We start from the raw sequence: 23,384 nt of genomic DNA, 5'->3' as shown, positions 1-23,384 counted from the left end.
TTTTGAGTAAATTAGGTCGAAATTTTGTATATTTTCTCAAAATTCAGATTTGTGTCCGTATTTTCTTTTTCGAAAGAAAGACACAACTTTTTGGTTTTCAAAGATAAACACAAATTGTTTTTTGTTTAATAATCGGTAATTTCTGTATTTTATAAGTATCATTTAAAGTTATGCAATTTTTATTCCAATATAACTCTATATTTATCAAATGTTAATGAATAGAGGACAAACGTCATTTTTTGCTGCATGTTTATCAAATTTAAAAAAAAATGCTCTATTTACAGTTTAATATAATTTGGGTCACATAATCTTCTTGCATAATGAAATAAATTGCTGTTTTAAAAAATAGGGGTCCATGCACTCGTTTTCAAATTAAATCAGTTTGTCTCTGGTTTGAATGATACAAATCAGTCGAAAAATGCATCGTTTCCCGATATGTCATAGTTTGACGTCGCGAAAATAACATTTTACGTTAGTAACGTCATTACCTTCCCTGTGTAACGTGTACACAGGGTAAACGTGTCTATTTCAATTTAGAATGTGTCCGTTACCAGTTTGGTACTGGATTCAAACTTGCTCTCTCTTTACAAAATATATAACAAATAATCTTTATACGAATATTACGTCAATGAACCAAAATATGTACAACTGCTCTTTGCAATCCTACAGACTTCTCTTAGCTCCGCTGGTACAAGTATGTACTTTACAAGGTGGGCACACAGACTCACATTTGTCCTATACGTTACAATACGGTTCAACTTGTAAACGTACAAGTCCGTATTTCTAACAGGCACCAACATGTTCTTTATAACACTTAGTAATATTATTTAAATATATACGAGCGAGCGATCTCGGATATCAACGTACCGTGGTCTTATGTCTCCAAAGACTTCTAACAATCGACCATGAGCAACAACAACAAATGGAAGTTTTTAACGACCTTGACTGGCTATACAGCCCTTGCACGGTCGGCCCTGGCTTGCGCCTTTGTTGGGCATTAACTAATTTATATTTTTACCATGTGGTAATTGACATAATTTAGAATGATAAAGATAGTGTTATAAAAACAAAAATTTAAAAAGCAAAAGTTTGAATAAATAAATAAATAAATGAATAAAAAATTTTAAATTAAGTAACGACCCTGAGCTAGGATTCTCTCCTGCTTATATACACAGATGGTAGCTGTACCAATCTAGAGGGAGGGGTGTTCTAACAAAGAGCCTCTTTACTCGTATCTGAGTTGCAGGAGGAACACCCCTTTACATTTGACCTGACTCAAAGTTAACCCGCGAAACATCTTACTCTTTTCTATGTTTATTAAAGTATCATATAAATATATAAAATAAGGCTTCTGCCGAACTGTAACCAATGTAAATAATTTAACCTTAGATACAAAATCATCACACCTGTAACTGTATCGTATGCCCTTAACTGGTACTCCAATACTTCACTTACCTGTTGTCATCTATCGTCGGACACTTTTTGATAACTCCATTTACACTGTTAAATTGTGTCACAAATTCCTCCAAAATCAATATAGCTTATTCATATTTTATCTATGGGGCCGGATTGACTTGGGGCCGGATCGACGTGGGCCGGATCGACTTGGGCCGGATCGACTTTGGACCGGATTGACTTAGGGCCGGATCGGTTTGGGGCCGGATCGGTTTGGGGCAGGAACGACCGGATACCTTCTCAATCTAATCGACTCTAAGTGACTGGTTCTGGTCAATTTCACATTTTTCAGAACTTTATATTTTTCACTTATTTAATCTCTTGAGTAGGGCTAGATAAGATATCTGTGTTTTGTGAGTTGCACCATAACCCCCAGAACTGTAACTACACTGTCAATGGCTTGTCATCATACCTCCGAGACGAGCTAAACAACAAGGACATTGATAACGGTGCAACAGCCAATTAAAACATTAAAATAAAGCTACGCTTCAAGAATATAAGTTTTATGTGACATGTTTTGTGTTCTTTAACACCATATAGTATGTGTATTTCCTCTCGCAAGTGTACAACTGTAACAATGAATGCATGATGGTTGACGCATGCGGGGCAGTAGATGCTCACTCTTCCGGAGAAACTGATCTCACTTCCAGATTTATCAATACGCTAATTTGCAAGTTATGAATTTAACGAGAATGCAATATGCATTGGTAATGTGTGTGCTGATATACAATAGATAAATGTATTTGTACATTTTCGATGTATCTAAAGGGTTATACTATGTGACAAATGTGATACTTACGGTCTCCGTTGTTTACAAGTATATCTCAATAAATAGAAGAACATGTATTTTGTATAAATATTTATAAACCACATACCTTCATTTCAATATTATTGAAAGCAATAAGCAAGTACGTTTATATTTTCATGGTCCGTGATGAATAGTTTGATCCTAAAATGACTATCAATTAGATTGATATTGTAACATATGTGTTTTCGTTATTGTAACATATGTGTTTTCATGTATTCGATGAATTTTTAAATCAATAGATTAAACTCAATAATATGTATTATTACATATCCCTCGATATATACATCTGACTTTTTAGTCGAGACTTGCAATCCTCCGTAGAACTCTTGTTATAAAATATATCTAATCATGTTACTACGTCATTGTATAAGGACATTTGAAAAATACAGAGTTGGCAAAAAGCAAACACAATAATGACAATAAAAGACAAAACAAAAGCCAAACGGTTCCCTTAAGGTGGAAGTATACTCATAAAAAGAGGTTTTCTGCGCATATTTTTGCGCATCATTGATTTAGTGACATTCGTTACCAAAATTTGAATTCTATACGTAAAATACATTATCCTGAATAGAACCTAATATGAATTTACAGATTTTATACAATTTAAGCAAGAAAATGATAGATTGTTATTTTAGGTCCGTTTTCTGTAGTCTTCGTTTTTAGTGTTTTTACTATAGAAATAAGGGGGTAATTATCATTTTTTTGCCGTACTTATTTTGGAAGAATGGTAACCTATAGTTTTTATTTTACATTTTGATACTTTATATGCTTACCAATAAAATGTCAAGGTATTTAAAAAAATCATGTTTTGGAACATAAGATAAATGAGCAGATTTTGGGACATTTTATCAAATCCTCATTCGATTCTATGTTAATTTTGTGCTTATTCAACGCTGAATGTTATAAATGAAATCATCTGAAAAATGCAGGTTTGGCATATGCCAGTAACAAAAAGCAAACACAATATTGACATTTTTGTTTTATCAATCAATATAGTATCATTTCATCTGTTTATTCGCAAATTCTTATTCTAGAAAATCGTGATGTGTCTAGAATAAGACATCTATCTTGTTAGAAATTACGGATACATGCTTTATATATATATGTTTTTGTCAAGTTGTTGTACTCGGCTTTGACACATTCTCCATTTTTATTCTCAATTTTATCAGAAATAGTAAGATCGAATATGTCTCATTTTATCAAAACATATAATGTTCAGATACCGGATAAATGAAAATCTTTGTGGGCAGACGTGTTGTGTAAAACATGTATGTGTCTTGTTTCAACCATTTAAAACTGTAATATATAATTTATTGTAATGCATCGTTTGTCACGATCACATGGTTATTTAAACTCACTTACAATACATTCTAATTGAGAATAGGCTTTAATTTTGAAAAGACATTATCACAATTGTTTAACTTATAGATACAATGGATAAGCGTTGATTCATGAAAAACAAACCATTCGCCCAGCGGGCTCATTGGTGTTTTTTAAGAATCAACGCGTATCCATTGTATATATATAACAGAAACGAATTATAGTATAACAATGGCCATATTCCTGATTTGGTACACGGTATTTTTAAAGGAAAAAATGGTGGGTTGAACCTGGTTTTGTGGCATGCCAAACCTCGCACTTGTTTGGCCATGTGAAATATGACATCAAAATGACAGCATAACCCCACAAGACTACAATATAAATAAATTGGAGACCACAATTGACAAAGAATCACACGAACAACAGCCAAAAAAGGCAACAAGTTCAAAATTTGTATACGCCAGAAGTGCATTTTGTCCACACAAGACCTACTAGTGACGCCAAGATACAAAAGTTTGAAAGCCGAACAAGTACAAAGTTGAACAGCATCGAGGACAAGATATAAAAAATTCGAGGTCGAGTCTGGTCCAGACTAGGTTGAGTACGGTTCAGACTAGGTTGAGTATGGTTCAGACTAGGTCGAACATGGTTCAGACTCGTATAAAATGGTTAAGATCTGGTCAAGTACAAATTCAGACTGTTAAGTATGGTTCAGACTATAGTCGAGTATTATCAAATACATTTCAGACCAATTCAGACTGGTCGAGTAAAAATCAGTACAGTTTAGTACAAATATAGGCCATTTCAGACTTTAACTGGTTTGTAGTGACGGCTAAGGTAATCTATGCCTGGGATACGAACATTATTATACTTTTGTTTGTGTTGAATATGAATGCAAACAATTCTTCATTGTTACAGAAATAATTAGCCACTATTGATTTCAGTACTTTTTGTACACGAAGATAAGATGTTTTTTCATGAAAATAAAACAATATCAGGGGAAAAAATACAAAAAGGTGTATGAACAGAGACATACATGTATAAACATGTCTCCGTTTAAAAAGATCAATATTGCTTATCTTCTAAAAAAAAATCCCGATGTTAGATATATCTTTTTTTTTTATTTTAATGGCCTCGACATAATTGTGCTTGAATAATTTTAAAATAATAAGAATACAATACTAAGAAATATCGAAAATAAGACTCCGAAGTTTTCAATAATTTATAATCTAACTTTTCTTTACAGTACTTTTTATACCCTCACTCTTGATTCAAAGTTTTAAGAATTCAAAAACAAGACATCAGTTATTGCCAGCCGACTCTATGTGCATGTTTTTTTGACAAGTTTGAAATACATGTAATTCATCATATGTTTGCTTGTATATTCATACAGTCTTGTAATTATAAACATTTTTTTGATTAATTAGCAGGTTTGAAACAGAAAAAAGTGTTTAAAATAAAGGCAACAGTAGTATACCGCTGTTCAAAACTCATAAATCCATGGACAAAAAACAAAATCGGGATAACAAACTAAAACCGAGGGAAACGCATTAAATATATAATATAATAAAAGTGCGACACATGGTATTCGAGACAAGAAATCAATTTTCTTACACGTTTAAAATTCAAATAAAGTAAAATCATTTGTAAGAGAAATTCATATTGTTGACTCAGCAATGGCAATCTGTTACACAGAAAAATATAGTTGGTCAAACATATCGTAGTTGCAAAAGTAGTAAAAGGGGTTGGGCACAAGTTAAAGTAACATTAGTTACGTCCTCTCCCTGTTGGTCTCAATACACATGTACAGAAATCTTGTTAAGTCTTAGGAGGAGGAGGATGATTGTTTTTTTTTTTAGGAAAGATAGTGACTTTGAACTTTGTCAATAATTGTTTCAAATAACCCATATGTCTTTTTTTAAATAATGCAATGTTGTTTGCAATAAGTTATATCAAAATCCTTAAGATACGATTTGTTTATATAACTTTACATCATATAGAAATAATGAAAAGCCATATAATTACAGTATTTTCTTAACATGAGGATAGGTTGTTTTTCATGAAATATGCTGAAATTAATTGGGAAATACTTTTGTTCGTGTTGCTTAAAAGTGAAATTTGTCTTCTTTTATATCAGATATAATGCAAAGTCAATTGCAATCAGTAATCATGATTACATTAAGATACGTTCTTGTGTATAAGATGTGAATAATTGAAAGATAAATATGCATACACTTATGTTTTTTGTTGAATAGATGTTCAGTCATATCTTTACTTAAATGGAAATTTTTGTACCGCCACGGGAGTTTTTTTACTTTTTGTGGTTGAGGGCTGGTTGTTTTTCATAAAATCCCAGGCATATCAGGAAAAACATACTAAAAGGTTATTCGCATGTTTAATCTACTTTTGAAAAAAAAATGCAATGATATTTCTTACTTGTTGTTTCAAAATCCTGTAGCTAAGATTTTTTTTAACCAGAATTTAAATAATGTATGCAGAAAAATTCTATTGAAGGTCAAGGAAAAGGTACTAACAATTTGAATGCGTTGTATTAAAATGCACATGTTTATTCTTTGTGAAGGTCAATTGCAATCAGTTATTATAAATGCATTTTATATGTTATTTTGTTGAAAGTTTGAATAGATAAAGCATAAAAAAAAATAATACAATGTTATTTGACACTTTTTTAATCAAAGGCATCAATATCAAATTTTTTTCATAAGAATAGTAACATTATAACATTTTAAGTACAATAGTGCTTAATTTTTTCCTTGTGTTGAACATTAATCTAATAACATCTTTATTTTGATAGAAAGTATGATATAAAAAAGAAGATGTGGTATGATTGCCAATGAGAAAACTATCCACAAAAGAATCGTTATTTAATTCCAGTGTTTTAAAATTGGCTTTTTTTCATAAAATATACTAAACTTCAGGAAAAAGATACTTAATTTGTTGATACGTTCCATAACATCGCACATATTTCTTCTTTTGCAATGTCAATTCAATGCATTCAAATAGGTTATTTTGTATAAACTGTGAATCAAAGGATAAATATGCATAAACTTTTGCGTTTGTTTACTACAGATGCAACCATTTCTTTATGTCAGTGAAAATTATTCACTGACATTGGATGTTTGTACTTTTTATAAAATAGAATTCTTTTTTGTGTATCAAATAAATAAAATATCAGAGAAAATATTAAACAATGTTGTTTGCATTGATTATATCACCAATTTATCTTCTTTTGTCAAAAAAGGGGCAATGTTATTTGTAAATAGTTATTTCATAGGCCGAACGATATGATTTAATGAGCCACTATCTGATTTCAGTACTTTTTGTACACCAAGATAAAATGTTTTTCATGAAAATAAAAGAATATCAGGGGAAAACATACAAAAAAAGTTGTTCGAATTGTTTAAAACAGAGACATACATGTATATACATGTCTCTGTTTAAAAAGATCATTTTTTCTTATCCCGATGTTAGATATATCTTTTTTTTTTATTTTAATGGCCTCGACATAATTATGCTTATAGAAATTTAGAATAATAACAATATAATACTGAAGTTTTCAATAATTTATAATCTAACTTTTCTTTACAGTACTTTTTATAACCCCACTCTTGTTTCAAATTTTAAAGAATTCAAAAACAAGACTTGAGTTATTGTCAGCCGACTCTATGTGCATGTTTTCTGACAAGTTTGAAATACATGTAATTCATCATATGTTTGATTGTATATTCATACAGTCATGTAAGTATAAACATTTTTTGAGTAATTAGCATGTTTGAAACAGAAAGATTTGTTCAAAAGTGCAACAGACGGTATTCGTGACAAGAAATCAATTTTCTTACAATTTAAATGTTATTTGTAAATTATAGTTATTTCAAAGGTCTAACGATATGATTTTGTTGATCAGAATTTTAATATTGTAAATGAAATAATGCTTTAACTTTTTTGTGTTGAATATGTATATGCATGTATTTCTTTAATTTAATAGAAATAATGAACCACCATTTGAATTCAGGACTTTTCTTTACATCAGGAGTGGTTGTTTTTCAGAGCGTATTTTTAATATTGGCAACGGATTTAATGTTCTCTATACTTTACAATGCAAATATTTCTTCTCTTGTATCAGAGATAATGCAACGTCAATTGCTAATCATAATACATGCCTTTCGATAAGTAATTTTGAATAGAATTTGAATAAATGAAGGAAAAATATTCTTAAACTTTTGTTTTTATGTTGAATAAGAATAAAATAATTTCTTTTTATTAATTGAATGAAAATATTGGCCGCCATTACATGTTTGTACTATATATCATTTAGGATTGGTTATTATTCATTAAATGAAAAAAGTATTAGATAAAATATTCTAAAATATGGGTCGGATCGTTTAAAATTACATTATGCTCTTATTTAGCTAAAACCATGTTATTTGAAACTAGTTAATGATTGCATGGTCCTCTAGACAAGTTTTTTCTTTAAAGATATTTAGTAACGTACATTACTTTGTATGAGAATACTAATACTTTTGTTTGTGTTGAATATGAATGCATTCATTCTTTTTTGTTATAGAAATACTGAGCCACTATGTGATTTCAGTACTTTTTGTGAACCAAGATCTTCTTTAATATATACCAGTAGTGGTTAATATTTAGTCATTTTGGATAAATTTAATGAACTATTTTCAGAAAAGCTTTCCCCATAGATTCAAACAGCAATTTCGTTAAATTCCTTGATGTTCTACTTTTTAGGCCAAAAACAACTCGACCAAACAGCAGATACACGTGTTAAATCATGCAGCATATGTGTGTCTTTCCCAAGTCAGGAGCCTCTAGCCTGTGTTAGTCTCGCGCGTTTTTTATTTTAGTTCATATAGATGTTTTGGAGATTGAACTAGGTCGCAATTTGTTTAGCAGCCTGCTAAAGAACGCCTATAGGTTAGCGACTAACAGTCCACCAGCAGAGGCATCGATCCAGTGGTAGTAATAACATTAACGGTACCAATGTTCCTGCACCAGATACGCATTTGGACAATGTATGCCTCTGCAGTGATACTCGTGGTCAATAGTTATCAAAGGTACCAGGATTATAATTTAGTACACCAGACGCACGTATCGTCTACATAAGACTCATCAGTGACGTTCATATCAAAATATTTATAAAGCCAAACAAGTACAAAGTTAAAGAGCATTGAAGATCCAAAATTCAAAAAGTTGTGCTAAATACGGTTAAGGTAATCTATGCCTGGGATAAGAAAATCCTCAGTTTTTCGAAAAATTCAAAGTTTTGTGAACGGGAATCTTATACAAATGACCACACGATTGATATTCATGTCAACACTTAACGGCTTAAGTGTTGACTATTGGGCTGGTGATACCCTCAGGGACGAAACGTACACAAGCAGTGGCATCGACCCAGTGGTGTAAATAGTTATCAAAGGTACCATAATTATAATTTAGTACGCCAGACGCGCGTTTCGTCTACATAAGACTTATCAGTGACGATCATATCAAAACAGGTACAAAGTTGAAAAGCATTGAGGATTCAAAATTCCAAAAAGTTCGCCAAATTCGGCTAAGGTAATCTATGCCTGGGATAAGAAAATCCATTTTTTAAATCAAAAGCTTATATAAAAGACGAAGAGCTATAATTCAAAAGGTCCAAAAAGTATAGCCAAATCCGTGAAAGGAATCAGAGCTTTGCATGAGGGAAATACATTTCTTATTTTAGAATAATTTCTAACATTTTGTAACAGCAAATTTTAATAACACAAACAAATTCGTATTTTCATGCCAGTACCAAAGTACTGGCTACCTGGCTAGTGATACCCTCGGGGACAAACAGTCTATCAGCAGAGATATCGACCCAGTGGTAGTAATAACATTAACGGTACCAATTTTCCTATACCAAATACGCATTTCGACAATAAATGTCTCTTCAGTGATGCTCGTGGCCAAAATATTTCAAATCTATAGCTTATATAAAAGATGAAGAGCTATAATCCAAAAGGTCCAAAAACTATAGCCAAATCCGTACAGGAAATCAGAGTTTTGCATGAGGGAGATACATTCCTTAATTTATAATAATTTATAGCATTTTGTAACAGCAAATTTTAATAACACAAAAAATACGTATTGCCATGCCAGTACCGAAGTACTGGGTACTGACTGGGCTGGTGATACCCTCGGAAACTAATAGTCCACCAGCTGTCATCGACCAAGTGGTTATATTAACATTAGCGGTACCAATTACGTCTGTATACGGGAATCAGTACGTGTTAATTGATTAATTAAATATTTCTTAATGTGCTATGTATTTATTGGTTGACATTTCTGTCTAGTTGGCAATCAATTCATATCACTTATAATAATTATCTGTGTTACATACTATTAACATACCTATAAAGAGTGTACATATATAATTACAATGTGTACATTGATCAGATAACCTTAAATTTGGCAACTGCAATTGCAGATATTTGCGTTTTTTTAAGTGAACATACTAGTGTTATCAATATATTTGAATTTTTCAATACTCATTAGCATATTGAATATTCAAATAAGATAACGGCTAACACAGCATACCAATATCCCACTTCTATTTAAGAGAAAACTCAGAATAATATATATTTCATTATCAAGAAGTATGTAATTGCTAACAAAGAAGCTATTCACGAGCGATGAAATGACGTAGATATTTAGATAATTCACCATTTTGGCCTCAATAATGATTGAAACGTATAATATCTTATAACAGGTCTCGACGTAAGTTATTTAAACGAGAAAAACATATCGTCCTGCCTGGTTAACCGGTGGCAGAAGTTGTATTTAGACATGCATTCATAATTGTTTTTAGCAGTATCTAAGACATTGTATATGATTTGGTCAGTCTGACTATTATACATTAGAACCCTTGTAATTGAAAAGTAATGTATGTTTATTCATATAAAGTTGTATACATATATGCTTAAGACGTAATTTGACATCCTTTTTTTGTTCATGATTAAAATAAAAATGAAATTACCGAATGACCTTCTGATAAATTATGTTACTTTACCCTTTGCATTCACAGTTTGTTTGTGCAATTGGTTTGTCGTTTCTTTTTTTATGTTTATCCTCAACCTTTATATATGTTATGTATTATCATCAAATTCAACTTTCATTTCAATATTAAGAATGAACACACATGTGGCCACTTACATTAAGTGAAAAAAATAACAAAAATGCTAAAATTGTGAAGATTTCAGTCATTTAGCATGACTAAATGATTCTAGTACCCGATATATATGCATTGTATTGTCATAATAAGCCCATATATATGCAGCAGAAGCATTCTTCTTTCCTATAAATAACTGAAAGTTTAAAATTTTAACAAGTTTGTAAAACTGCTATAGTTTGGGGCCAAAAAGGGGTTTAACCAGACCTACACCTTTCTACCGACCAACTACAATTGACAACTTGTTTAAGTCAGTGTATGTGATTGATCAAATTATATCATTCCATTGACATCATTACATAGTTGTGCCCATAAAATCGAAATGACAACCCGACTCTCCCTTTGATGTTGTGTGTTTTTGTTTGTCCATATATATATATATATATTAATGATGATGATGAGAATGATGATGATGATGATGATGATGATGATGATGATGATGATGATGATGATGATGATGATGATGATGATGATGGTGATGATGATGATGATGATGGTGATGATGATGATGATGTAACTTGTTTCTTGATAAATAAAGTTATAGAATAACTGAACCTTTTACAATTACAATGTAATATTTCCTTGTTTATCTCATATCCGCTCAAACATTTAATTCACTTTAATCTCATGAAAAATCTACAAACCTCAAACCCTGTCTAAATGTGTTTTTATTTCCGTATTTCAATACAGGTATCAGATTATCAATGTTTTTAGTTTTAAGGGCAAACTCATTAACTTAAATAATCACGCATGTCATTACTATTGTGTAAATCTGATAAATATATTACACCTGGATTGGTTGTGTATCGTTACCTACTTCATCTCGCGCAAAAACTATTTTTAAAACACACACATTGTTTTTTAGATAGTCTTGAGACAATAGTTGTTGTCAATTGTATTTTGTGTTCCTTTCACAGGTTTAAATTGCATGTTTTATTTGTAGGCGTATATTACTATTGTTTTGATTTTAAGCTGATGTATTCTAATGGTTAATGACAACGTAATGCCATACACTTTACACCTAAATATTTTTCATAGTTTTCATGTCGAGGCCTTATATAGTCGACGTTACGTTGTAGGCTATTCTCATCGTTGAAGGCTATGCGTTGGTTATTACTGTATAAATTCATTTCATAAAAACTTTGGTGCACCGCTATCTCATTTGCAACCATATCTCCTATTAAAATATCATGTATCTAAGATTTCAAGTATCCATCAGTTCTCATTCAACATACAATGGATTCAGTGTAAACTGGTAAGTACAGTCAGAGAAAACATGACATTGTGCAATGTCAAGATACAGGAGTCGACAGATTGTAGATCTGTGAAAATGCATATGTTTATAGCTATCCTATAAATTTTGCTTTTATTGTTCTTATAACAAAATCGATACATATACCAATAAATACAATATTCAAAGATTAAATGACAGTGTTGAGTTGGTTACTTTTTAGTATGTTTTTATTTAAAGGATTGACAAGTTTTTCAGTTCTTATAAGTTAAGGTAGCACAATACACTGATTTTTCATCACAATCAAACATCTTTAAACTGATGTAATTCCACTCATCCGTCTTTAAATTTTATAAATGGTGTACCAAAAAAAAGTAGAATGATTAATCTTTCAAATTGTGAAAATTTCATTATGACATAATTATTTGTTATGTAATTAGCTGCTATATTGTGATGTCCATACTTGAATGAATTTAGCTTCTTTGTTATTCATAGCATCCCAAAATATTTTATAGATTCTTGCACAACACAGTTTGACAATAAAGCAACTAATTACATAACAATTGATTATGTAATAATAATGTCATAATTAAATTATCACAATTAGAAAGATTAATCTTTTTTCTTTCTTTTGGTACCTCATTTATAAAATATAAAGAAGGATGAAATGAATTATATCAGTTTAAAGTTATCTGATTGGGAGTGAACAAATCTTTGTATTGTGCTACATTAAGTTGTGTTCGATCTGCTACAACCCAACAATTCCATATATACTAATCAGCTTTTTATCCTAATTTCATAATTTAGTAATATAACTCAAATGTTCCGTTCCCTAAGTATAAATAATATGTCACGTGCTTTATGTATAAATCAGTACAATTTTTAATCAGATTAGTTAGTTTTCTAAAAAGCAAGGGTAAGTAAAACTACCCAGACAAGAGTATATTCAAAATAATGAAAACACTATACAACAATGACGTCTGGCTGAAAATTAAATGATGAGGAAGTATTTTCCAGTTTATACTCAGTACATTTAGGTCAACCATTAGTCAATCGATGATATCAAGTGTTTAGTACTTTGTGTTTGTATGACATGGACGTGTCAGTCAAATAATCAGGGGAAACACAGACTTTCTGAGTTAACTGATGGCAGGATTATTGTACTATCGTTACCGGAAAAATCGCAAAAGGTTGACCATTCTGGGTGTATAATCAAAGCTAAGGTTAGTAATTTGATATACATGTATGAAGAGTCTATGTGACAAAACTATAACATAGGCTGTTAATATAATTTATTGTATTACACACTTAAAACCATTATGCTAACACAGGTTATAAACGAGTGTGATTGAAACTTCTATAGTCATAAGCATATGATCATACACATTTGGTTGTACCTTTTTTGTTAATTCTAACATCACCATGGGCTTGTCCAACAACATCCCTCACAATATCTTCTAATTTGTATCTGATATTAATATGTTGGTCAGGCAAAATTACACTTGAATGTGTATGACCTTCTGCTTCAACGGGTCTGTTTGATTGGGGACAGGGCCTTTGTCAGAAATATGAACATAATTGGCTTGGTATTCAACTGTTTGTATATCTGACAGTTCTCTATCAAGAGGCAATGCAGCTAACCTTTCTTTACTTATAATAGTAAAAATAAGCTGAATTGTACTGTTTCAAAAACAAAAGAGCCGTTTGTATTTTGAACCGTCTTACTACAAAATCTTTAGATTTTCCATTGTTGCCCTGCTTCCGTACACGAATAACATTAATTTCTTCAGGCAGTCTTAGAAATATTTTGGCTGGTTCATTTACTTCTTGTGGGAAAATAACACAGTGCCCACCAGAAGCAATACCCCGATGACCTTACATGTGAATATTTATACAAGGCGAGATTCTACATATAAGTTGTTGTTCAACAATAGTTAAATCTGCAAGTTCGGATCGAATATGTTTAGGGTCCGTATTGTTTTCTGCTGAAAATAATTTTATTGGCGATTTATCTAAATGACAATGCTTACATTCATTATCTTTAGCCATTTTCATATCAATTTTTTGTCTTTGCAAATATTACAAAATTTAAAACAATAAGACATTTGTTTAATTTCAAAACTACGAATGCAATCCATAACTTTATTACAATATTGATTTTCATGAAGAGGTGGAGGATTAGGAATAACTTTTTCATCAATATTAAGAAGTTGTAGCTGCTTTTTAAGTTTGTATTGCAAACGACGCTTTCTGTTTGTAATTTTTTTTTACTTTCTAAATTAGCTGGTTATTCATATTTTATTCCAAGCTATATGCATTTTGTATATATTTGATCAGCAAGAGGATCATACTGATTGTTTAAAGAATGATTTGAATTCAAAGTGAGTCTATCTAAAATATTTTGTTCATCAGGTTTTTCATTATCATCTAAGTCTAATGAACCATTGATATTCTCGGATGCTTTTTGAATTTTGTGGGGAGAACACGGCTCGGCAGTATAAATGTATTGATCATCATCTTCTGTTTGTGTTTTTCCTTCCTGAATTCCATCATCATGTACTATAGCATGTATAGTGGGAGATATTATGGACATAATTGTGCAAATCGTGATACAAGCATGAAATTTGGTATATGGGTGGACAAAATGATAATTAAAAAAATCAGCTGCTGGCCATAAAAATTTGTCATTTTTTCAAGATGGCCACCGCTCATTTTGCAAATGGCGTCATATCCAATTGGTTACATTTCGTAAATCATTTGAAACCTGTGTAATAGGTATAATCCAATGTCAGTTTTGATAAAACTTAAAGTACAGTTCCTAAAATACGAAAAAACAATACCTTCATGAAGAAAAAGAATGACTTCCGGTCCCAAAATGGCGGCAAAATGTGGAAAATGTCCATTTTATTATTTCTATCAACTTAACAAGAGATGTTAAAGTTTTTTTTAAGTTCATATGCATATATAGTTTGTTTAGAAAGACAGGTTGCTTATCTTATAATTATCTGACAGTTACCAATACACAAACGTGTACACGGAAGGCCTGAACGGTAACATTTACAGTTACCAACACAGCTGAATTTCTGCCATCCGCATTTAAAAAAATCATGACACGAGGATCGGCGGCCAGCAAAGAAATCTATTTTGGTTTCCAATTAACATTGTTTTTTTCTTTAACCCAATTCCTGTGGTCATGTCTTGGTACATGAACCTGTCGAATGCATAAATCCAGACGAGCCCAAACATGTCCACCTTGATATATGCTTCTCCTTTGATGTTCTCCAGAAGATTCAAATCGTTTGCAAGGAATCAGCGGCCTTATGATGCTATTTCGCCTACCACAGGTTATCATAATGATGTTGTGGTAGGCGGTATAGCAAAATAAGGCCGCTGCTTCCTTTCAAACGATTAAAATCGTGCCTCCTTAACAGCAAACGGTGATATTTCCGTACATAATGCAAACAAATACTTCTATGATGCCCATGTCTGTGTCTTCATACAAAATCGGGCAAAATGTCCGTTACATCTGAGAATACTTCCCATGTCTGCCAAGCTGACCTTTTCACTTTCCGTTGAAATGCCGATCTTAGTGTCACACCAACTAAATACATTGAAGAAAGGAAAAGCTGTCAGGGGTATGTCAAAGAAAGTCTCGTCCTTTTTCTAAAAAAGTTCATCAGAAGGTACCAAAAAGTAAAATCACAAAAATACTGAACTTAGAGGAAGATCAATTGGGAAAGTCCATAATCACATGGCAAAATCAAATAACAAAACGCATCAAAAACGAATGGACAAAAACATTACAAGACCTTGTTGATAAATATTCCGTATCAACTTCACAAATAATACACGATGGTCTTGATGTATAGATTCTGCGTATTGATGTTGTTTATCATCGTAACAACGTGTTTTATAGTTCTTTCATTTGTTCTTTGTTCTATTAATAATATTACTTTTACTGTTGAATGGTTTTATGTTATATTTGTTTGACGTGGCTCGGTACTTATACATCTCGTCAATGTGTTTGTTTTGTTTTTCTTTTTTTGGTGGTGTGTTTTGTATATGCGACTTTTTGTATTTCTTTGGCTCTTATAACGTGACTCTGTACTTTAAAAATTCCCGTCAATATGATATTGTTCTATTTTATGTCATTATGATATATTTCTATTATGAAATACAATATACGTGGAACCACAAACGTCAAAATCATTCAATAGTGTAGTGGAATTAACTATTTGTGGATTCTTATAAATTCTATATTATATAACTTTTGGACTAGTTTAAGGTGGATCCCTACAGATATAGCAATTTTTTTTTCACCATTGATTTTTTCTTAAAATTTGCATACATATACTATGCAATGGCCTCTATGAAAATTTGAGTTAAAAATAGTATGTCACCAGACTCGTTTCCATGGTAACGGTCACCAAAGTTGGTACATATTGTGTATGCATAAAAACATACCTGATGTAGAAACTCTGGATTTTTTTTAAGCCTTTGAAAGTATTTTGAAAGGTTTGTTCTTCATTTATTACAAAATTATTATTTAAAATGTAAATAAAATACAAATAATGGCAGTTTTATTCATTTTCATTGATTTCGGCTCTAATTTCATCAACACTGCTCCACAAAAAAAACACAGATTTTGTTAAAAATTTCTATTTTTCTTAAATTTCCAAAAAAATGGTCCAATGAATATTTTTTCAAATTTGACATAAGATGGTCATAACAATGAGCTTTAAAAAGAAATAAAAAAAAATATGGGTCACCAGACTATTTTTTGCCCGAAAAACGTTTTTGTGACCCCTAACGAAACAGTGATCAACAGCAGTTTTTTGTATATCTTTCATCATCGGTGATCAAAGTGTGACATATGTTGTCATATCCTTTGTTAAACTAACACAGAATAATACAGTTTCACAAGGCAATCATATGACAACAATTTTTTAGTTTCTATGAATAAAGGTTACCATGGCAACAGGACATGAAGTTGGAAAATTCAAGTTTTTGCATTGTTCTGATGTGCAAGATTAACAACCTAACAGACAATGGCAGATCAAATACCATGATTTCAGAGCAACAACACATGGCTTCTATGTAAATGTAAACAAATATTATGATACATTGTAATGCAGCTTATATTAGCATTACTGTGGTCTTAAATGAGCAAAATAAATTACTCAGAAGTTAGCGAAAATCACCAAATAGTGTCATACCACCAATTACTCCCTCAAATTTAGAACGTATGTGAAAGTAGGCCTACTCGGACAAAAAATAGTGCATTTGATGTCATTGTTCACCTAAACTAACCAACAAATTTGCAGAAATGAAACTTTTGTTGAAAGAGAAATATATTAAGACCATTTTGAGCCAAATTTTACCTGTCTAGGAGTTTGCATTTAAAATTGAGGATTAATGCGCTCAATGGTATGCTAATTTAAGATTTCCAGAAAACCAGGGGTTATTTATAGTGGTACCTCCTTTCGGGAGCTCTCTTCTTTCTTACATGATTTTGAATGTATGTTGAAAATTGGCATGCAGAAAGGTGGCACCTCTAAAATTCAGGATATACCTAGTTTCTATGAAGTTAAACTTAAGGTAAAATATTTAGAAAGCTGTGAAAATTGCTAAATTTGGTTGAACAGATAGGGACTTTTAATTGGTGGTATGACACCTTTAACCGAAATGCGGTGAAACATCAAATTCAGAAAACAATTGATTTTTTTGGCCTTAACTGATCATTTGAAGTAATAGTAGCCATATTTCAATCTTTTTGGGGGCAACATGTCACATATTGCAAATTTAGAGCCTAAAACTTGAGTTTGTGCTATTTTTAGCTTTTCTCACCATGACAATATGCTTTAATATTAAAAAATGTCCTAAATTGTTATAAATGCACAGAAAGTTGTTTCTGTGGTGTTAAACAATATGACATAGGTTATTTACTACCCCCAAACAAATTTTGTCATACAGATTTAATGAAATTATTTGATTTTTACCCCTTGTATCAATGCGTCATACTATGTACTTGGCAGATAGCATAGCCTAATGTAAACACTGAAGAAACTCACAAAAATACCATTTATTATTCCAAATGAAATGTTTATATCTTAAATTTTATTAACTGATGTAAATAAAAACAGTTAAATGACCATGACTGTTCTTTTGATCAATTTGTAGTACTTTACTGACACCAGATGAAAAAAGGGGGGTCAATATTTCTTGACACTTCAATACCTTGGATTTTTTACTAAATGCATTGCAAAAATTGTTGAAAGTCTTTTAAGTAGTAGAACAAACAAGGAAAAATCAGCAAAAACTGATCTTGATATTGAAACTTTATGTTCCTGTAGCCCAAAATGAAATTTTCAAGTATTTTCTATCAAAGTCATACATTACAGTCAGTTTAAATTGATCTGTGAGCAGTCATGCAAGTAAATGGATTAAAAAAGACTTTGTCACCTTTTCCTCAGTTAATGATTTAAGTTTGATAAAGCATAATGATAATACATTATATATTTCAGTTGTCATAGTAACATAACCAAAAAATGATGAAATAATAACTTTTTCAAAGGTTTTTCAACTTTCTTTATTTTGAATGCCTCAATAATCAAGCAAACATATAACTGTTATATTTACAAATATGTAAATAGTTTACTCCTCTGATTCAGTCAAGTACTTATTGATAGTCATAGCATTATTAGAGTTCACTTTGTTCTCAGTCAAAATTGTCAATCCTTCCATATTGAATAATATATGTTGCTCCCAGTCAGATATATCATATTACTATTAGTGGCAATTCTTTTCTTTTAAAATCTTTGTTTTCTGGTTATCTGTTTGCCTCTCTAATTTCTTATTCATACTTTCCCAAATTTTCTGCGTAAATTTTCCAGGGGAACATTCTATTGCTGCATTTACCTGAAAGTTTAATTTATTTATGTGTAATGAAAAGGTGTAATATATACTAATAAACTACTAAATTTATATAATATTTCAGTGAGTGCAAAATTAATCCAATCATGCATTACAACATCAATTTAAAAAGATTATATTATACCTGACTAACAAAGGTACTCATTAAGAGTTTTATAATATGATATATGGCCAGGTTTTTGAATTGATTGCAATAATTAGGTCAGCTGATGGGTATGCATTTTATATTGCTTTTGCATATAATGGCCATCCTTTTTAGTGGTTTTTGTTTTGTGTACAATGGCAATTTGGAATGCAATAATTGACAATATAAATGATATAGGGAGCATTATAGGGTCCAATGCAAATTCAAGGTATACATGTATATTTAATAGGTGTGACCTTTACCATATACCTTAAATTAATACAGTTGAACTGTTCTTTTTGGTAAAAATTTACATATACAGCATGTGACCAAGTTTGAAATAAACGTCAGTTATCTACATCATATAGGTATCTTCATTATCAGAATTGTGGCACACAAGAACCAGTGGCAGTCTTGATAATATACTTTGTATTTAAATTATAAAATAAAGTACAAATCAATAGTGTAAAATGTGGATCACTGTGACCTTCTTTTGCCTGGAAGCTGAGTTACTGAGACTCTGAGAGTGTATATATAAGTTTGCATGATCTGACACCTTTTAGTTGCTGAGATATACATTTGTTGTATATGAAATTGGATGTTTAATGTAACCAAAGTCAGTGAAGTGGAAAATGTAGGTCATTGACATCTGTGTACAAGTTTACATGATCCTACATTTTATAGTTGAGTCTACTAAATATATTGTCCAAAAAGAAATGTTATAAATGCCTGCAAAACACCATTATCAGATTAAAAAGTCTCAAAAAGTTTTTTTTCAAAGGTAACTACATGTAATTATCCTAAAATGTATGTATTTGACAGTCATCCTTCATTTTTCTACAAAACTGCTGCTAATAACCTGCTGTTAAATGATAACCATGAGACCTACAATTGATAACAAATATAACAAAAATTAAATAAGTAAATTAATATGATATAGGATTCATAAAAAGTGAGAGTTTTATATTACTTGTTATCAATGTTGGTTGTTGAATATCAAAATAGTGAAAATAATGATAAAAAAAGCCATCTTTCATATATATAATAACAAGAGCATTAATGCTAAGTATGGCATCCTCTCACCATAGAAGACTGTTGCTTTCACATTGGTGTTTAGAATCTACAATGTCCACTTTCACCTTGACATTTGGGAATATCTTTTCTATTAATAAAGTTAAAGTCTAAATTCTTTAAATTTACCTGTATTACTTTCATAGTTTCAACCAGTACCAAACATTTGCAATTCTGCAACAAAACTAGCTTCAACCTAATGAAAAAAAGTGATAACAAATATATATATAAATGAAAGTGCATGCAGTGTTCAAATACTATAGCTAAAACATATTACATTTAAAATTAACTGGAAACTCAGGCTGTTAACAATGAAATTTGTAATAATAATATGTACATGAATAAAGGCTTTCAAAACCAAATAGGTTTCATTAAATTTGTTCAAATTATACATTAATATAGATTTCATTTAATAAATACAAATGTAACTAATTCTAGTTCAATATTTTTGTTGAAACAAATTCTATCATGTTCTATACATGAAAGTCTTCAAGTATATACATGTATAACAATGCTTTACCACAAAATTGATTTGAAATATTGACCCTCAACTTGAAATTATTACCAAGATCTGTTAATTCATTTTTATGACTGCTTAAGTGCAAATATGAATATAATTATGGTCCTCGTTATACTTTATATATCTACTTAGGAAAATTATCAAAAAATACTTTGAAATTATATGACTAAAGGTTTAATTACCTTCTAATTATTCATTAAATTAACTATGTTTAAAACTGTTTCTTCTTTTGGCTTTATTTACAGGATTCTTTTGCAACTGCAAATATTTTCTTTCCAGTTTAATTCTCCTTTTTCTTTAAGTATGGCTGATGAATTCACAGAAAGTACATTCAATCCATTAAGGAAATTGTTGAAATGTGTGGCACAAATTCCTGCATGTATCATTCCTGAAAAATATGATATGAAATGTCAGTTTGCACATGTATTGGTTAATTAGATAAACTATAACCTATTTAGACTTGAGTTCATAATTTTATTTGGAATATACAATTGATTTTTTCAATTTATATTTATATAATATGATTGTGAATTCATGTTTACCTTTATTCTTATAGATCACAGACTCACATTTATTTCTAATAATGTGGAATGAGAATGGGTGCTCCCCTTCTTAATTTTCTTTTTTGCCTTCATGCATTATCCTGCATTCTACACATCATTCTAGGTGTTTTTACATGACTAAATATGTAAGGTATCAGACCACTTGGTCTCTGATCACATGCAAAAGATGACTTAATATGAAAATTCTGATTATAACATAAAGAAAACTAATATTTTGAGTTTGTAAAACATTATTTTTGTGAATGAATCATTGTGACTGCACTTGTTTACTTTTTCAATTCTAATTTTATGTATGGTTATATAATTGCTACCAAATAAGTATTTACAAAATAATCCTCTCCTTTTGGATGCAAAACTAAAAAGCCCCTTATGTATAGATGACTTTGTGTTCATTGCAAAAATGATAAATAACTTCCAGGGCAAAATTCCAGAAAAATTACTAAGTCCAGCTTCATAAAAAATTTGGGCAGCACTTCCCCTCAAAATAAAGCTTTTTACCCTCAAACCACATAAACTCCAGACCATAATAGAGGGGAATTAAAGAAAGAAAAAGAGAGGTGTGGGGCAGGTTCATTTATTCAAGACATGAAACCATACACCTTCTCCAGTAACATGTGTAAAGAGAATATATAATAAAGAGAAAATTGAACTCTCTTACCATGTGCAGCTTTTGAATTGATAAAAAATTCACCAGTCCCATTTTCCCCCTCGTTTCTATACTGTCACACATGATATGCAGGTTACATGCACTGCAGCTACAACGATATGGTATGGACAAAATGCTCCACGGCCGCCACCTCCTGGTACAAGCCTTAAAGGTCGCATTTCCGTTCACAGACAGTATCCGCAGGGGACAGTTTTACATCTTAACGAACATATTCTGCGCTAGGTGATCAACCAGAGCTAGCCGTCGACCTTCTTTCCAGGTTTCGTCAAATAAAAACATCACTGTCTGTGATCGGACGCCGAATTTCTCCAACTTCCAAAAACTTATATCATATGATATTATAAGTTGAGAATCATTTAAGACGGTGTGAACTTTCAGGCTGAAGCTATTCATATTCTTTATTTTTAAAGAACGCATGCATTTATCCTTTATGATAAACCTTCCTTTCTTCTGAGCGATGAGCTGTAACTTGGAAGTTGTTTACACACGTTGTCAACAGACGACATCGGAACTGTTACCGTGACCTAGATATACAGGCGATATATCCTAAATTTTTAAACGGGAACCAGTTTTACATCAGTAAAATGTTGTTATCTCCCTTAGTATCGGAAGTCACCTTAAATCTCGGTCTATTTCTGAAATATATTCTTACATACTTTTGATTTTTTAGCCCTGTATGCTAACATTGCCTAGGTTAATTTTAATTTTGTTTGCATACACATTGAAAGACAAATCTATATGACGTATACTATTTTCTGACGTCAGACACACAAATCAATAAATGTGTTTGTAGATTGATGGTTTTATGTTCTGTTAAATTGTTCCTTTTAAAATTGTTATACGATGATGACTGATATACACATATTCTGACTATTTTATTTATTGTGTCTGTTTAGTTAACGCATCAATGTTAATATAACGGAAATTGATGAGACTGTCATCAAAGTGAGAGGGTAAGCGCTATAAAACTAGGTTTAATCCACCATTTTCTACATTTGAAAATGCCTGTACCTAGTCAGGAATATGACGGTTCTTGTCCATTTGTTTTTGATGCGTTTTGTTATTTGATTTTGCCATGTGATTATGGACTTTCCGAACTGATTTTCCTCTTAGTTCAGTATTTTTGTGATTTTACTTTCTGCTACACGAGGACCAAACGCATTTGATATGACATGTACAGGATTCAGTCGATAGTATTTATTACTTTAAAAACCTATCCACAATTTGTCCACACCTAATCTTGCGAGCACTGCAAGTCCTAATACTACTACATCTATGTCAGTACTACTTAAAATTACTTTTTACAATCACTTTCAGCAACATGCTTATCATAGACAATCTTTCGTGTATCTGCTTTTTCACGGTTACAAGGGGATAGCTTAGAAGTATTTTTCAACTTGAGTAGCATAAGCATTTTCATTAGTCTTTAAAGAAACAATTCTGTCGGCAAGAAACTTGAACAATTCC

The 23,384-nt window shown here is 31.1% G+C and overlaps 1 protein-coding gene and 1 long non-coding RNA gene across 3 annotated transcripts in view; one reads left to right on the top strand and one right to left on the bottom strand.

The window, feature by feature from the left end:
* The window catches only part of LOC139503376 (uncharacterized), a 332,278-nt gene that overhangs the window by 260,820 nt on the left and 48,074 nt on the right, over nucleotides 1-23,384 (top strand). The window lies entirely within an intron of this gene.
* On the bottom strand, nucleotides 18,491-22,533 carry LOC139502775 (uncharacterized). Of its 2 annotated transcripts, none has more exons than XR_011658934.1 (4): nucleotides 21,909-22,533; nucleotides 20,870-21,075; nucleotides 20,297-20,363; nucleotides 18,491-18,957 (listed from the first exon to the last, which is right to left on the bottom strand). It is a non-coding gene; the product is annotated as an uncharacterized lncRNA (long non-coding RNA). The 2 variants fall into 2 exon arrangements; XR_011658933.1 differs by lacking the exon at nucleotides 18,491-18,957 and adding an exon at nucleotides 19,912-19,981.

This window comes from Mytilus edulis, chromosome 14, assembly GCF_963676685.1.
Source record: "Mytilus edulis chromosome 14, xbMytEdul2.2, whole genome shotgun sequence".
In the NCBI taxonomy this organism is placed as follows: domain Eukaryota; kingdom Metazoa; phylum Mollusca; class Bivalvia; order Mytilida; family Mytilidae; genus Mytilus; species Mytilus edulis.
This window is presented reverse-complemented; position numbering and strand designations above follow the sequence as displayed.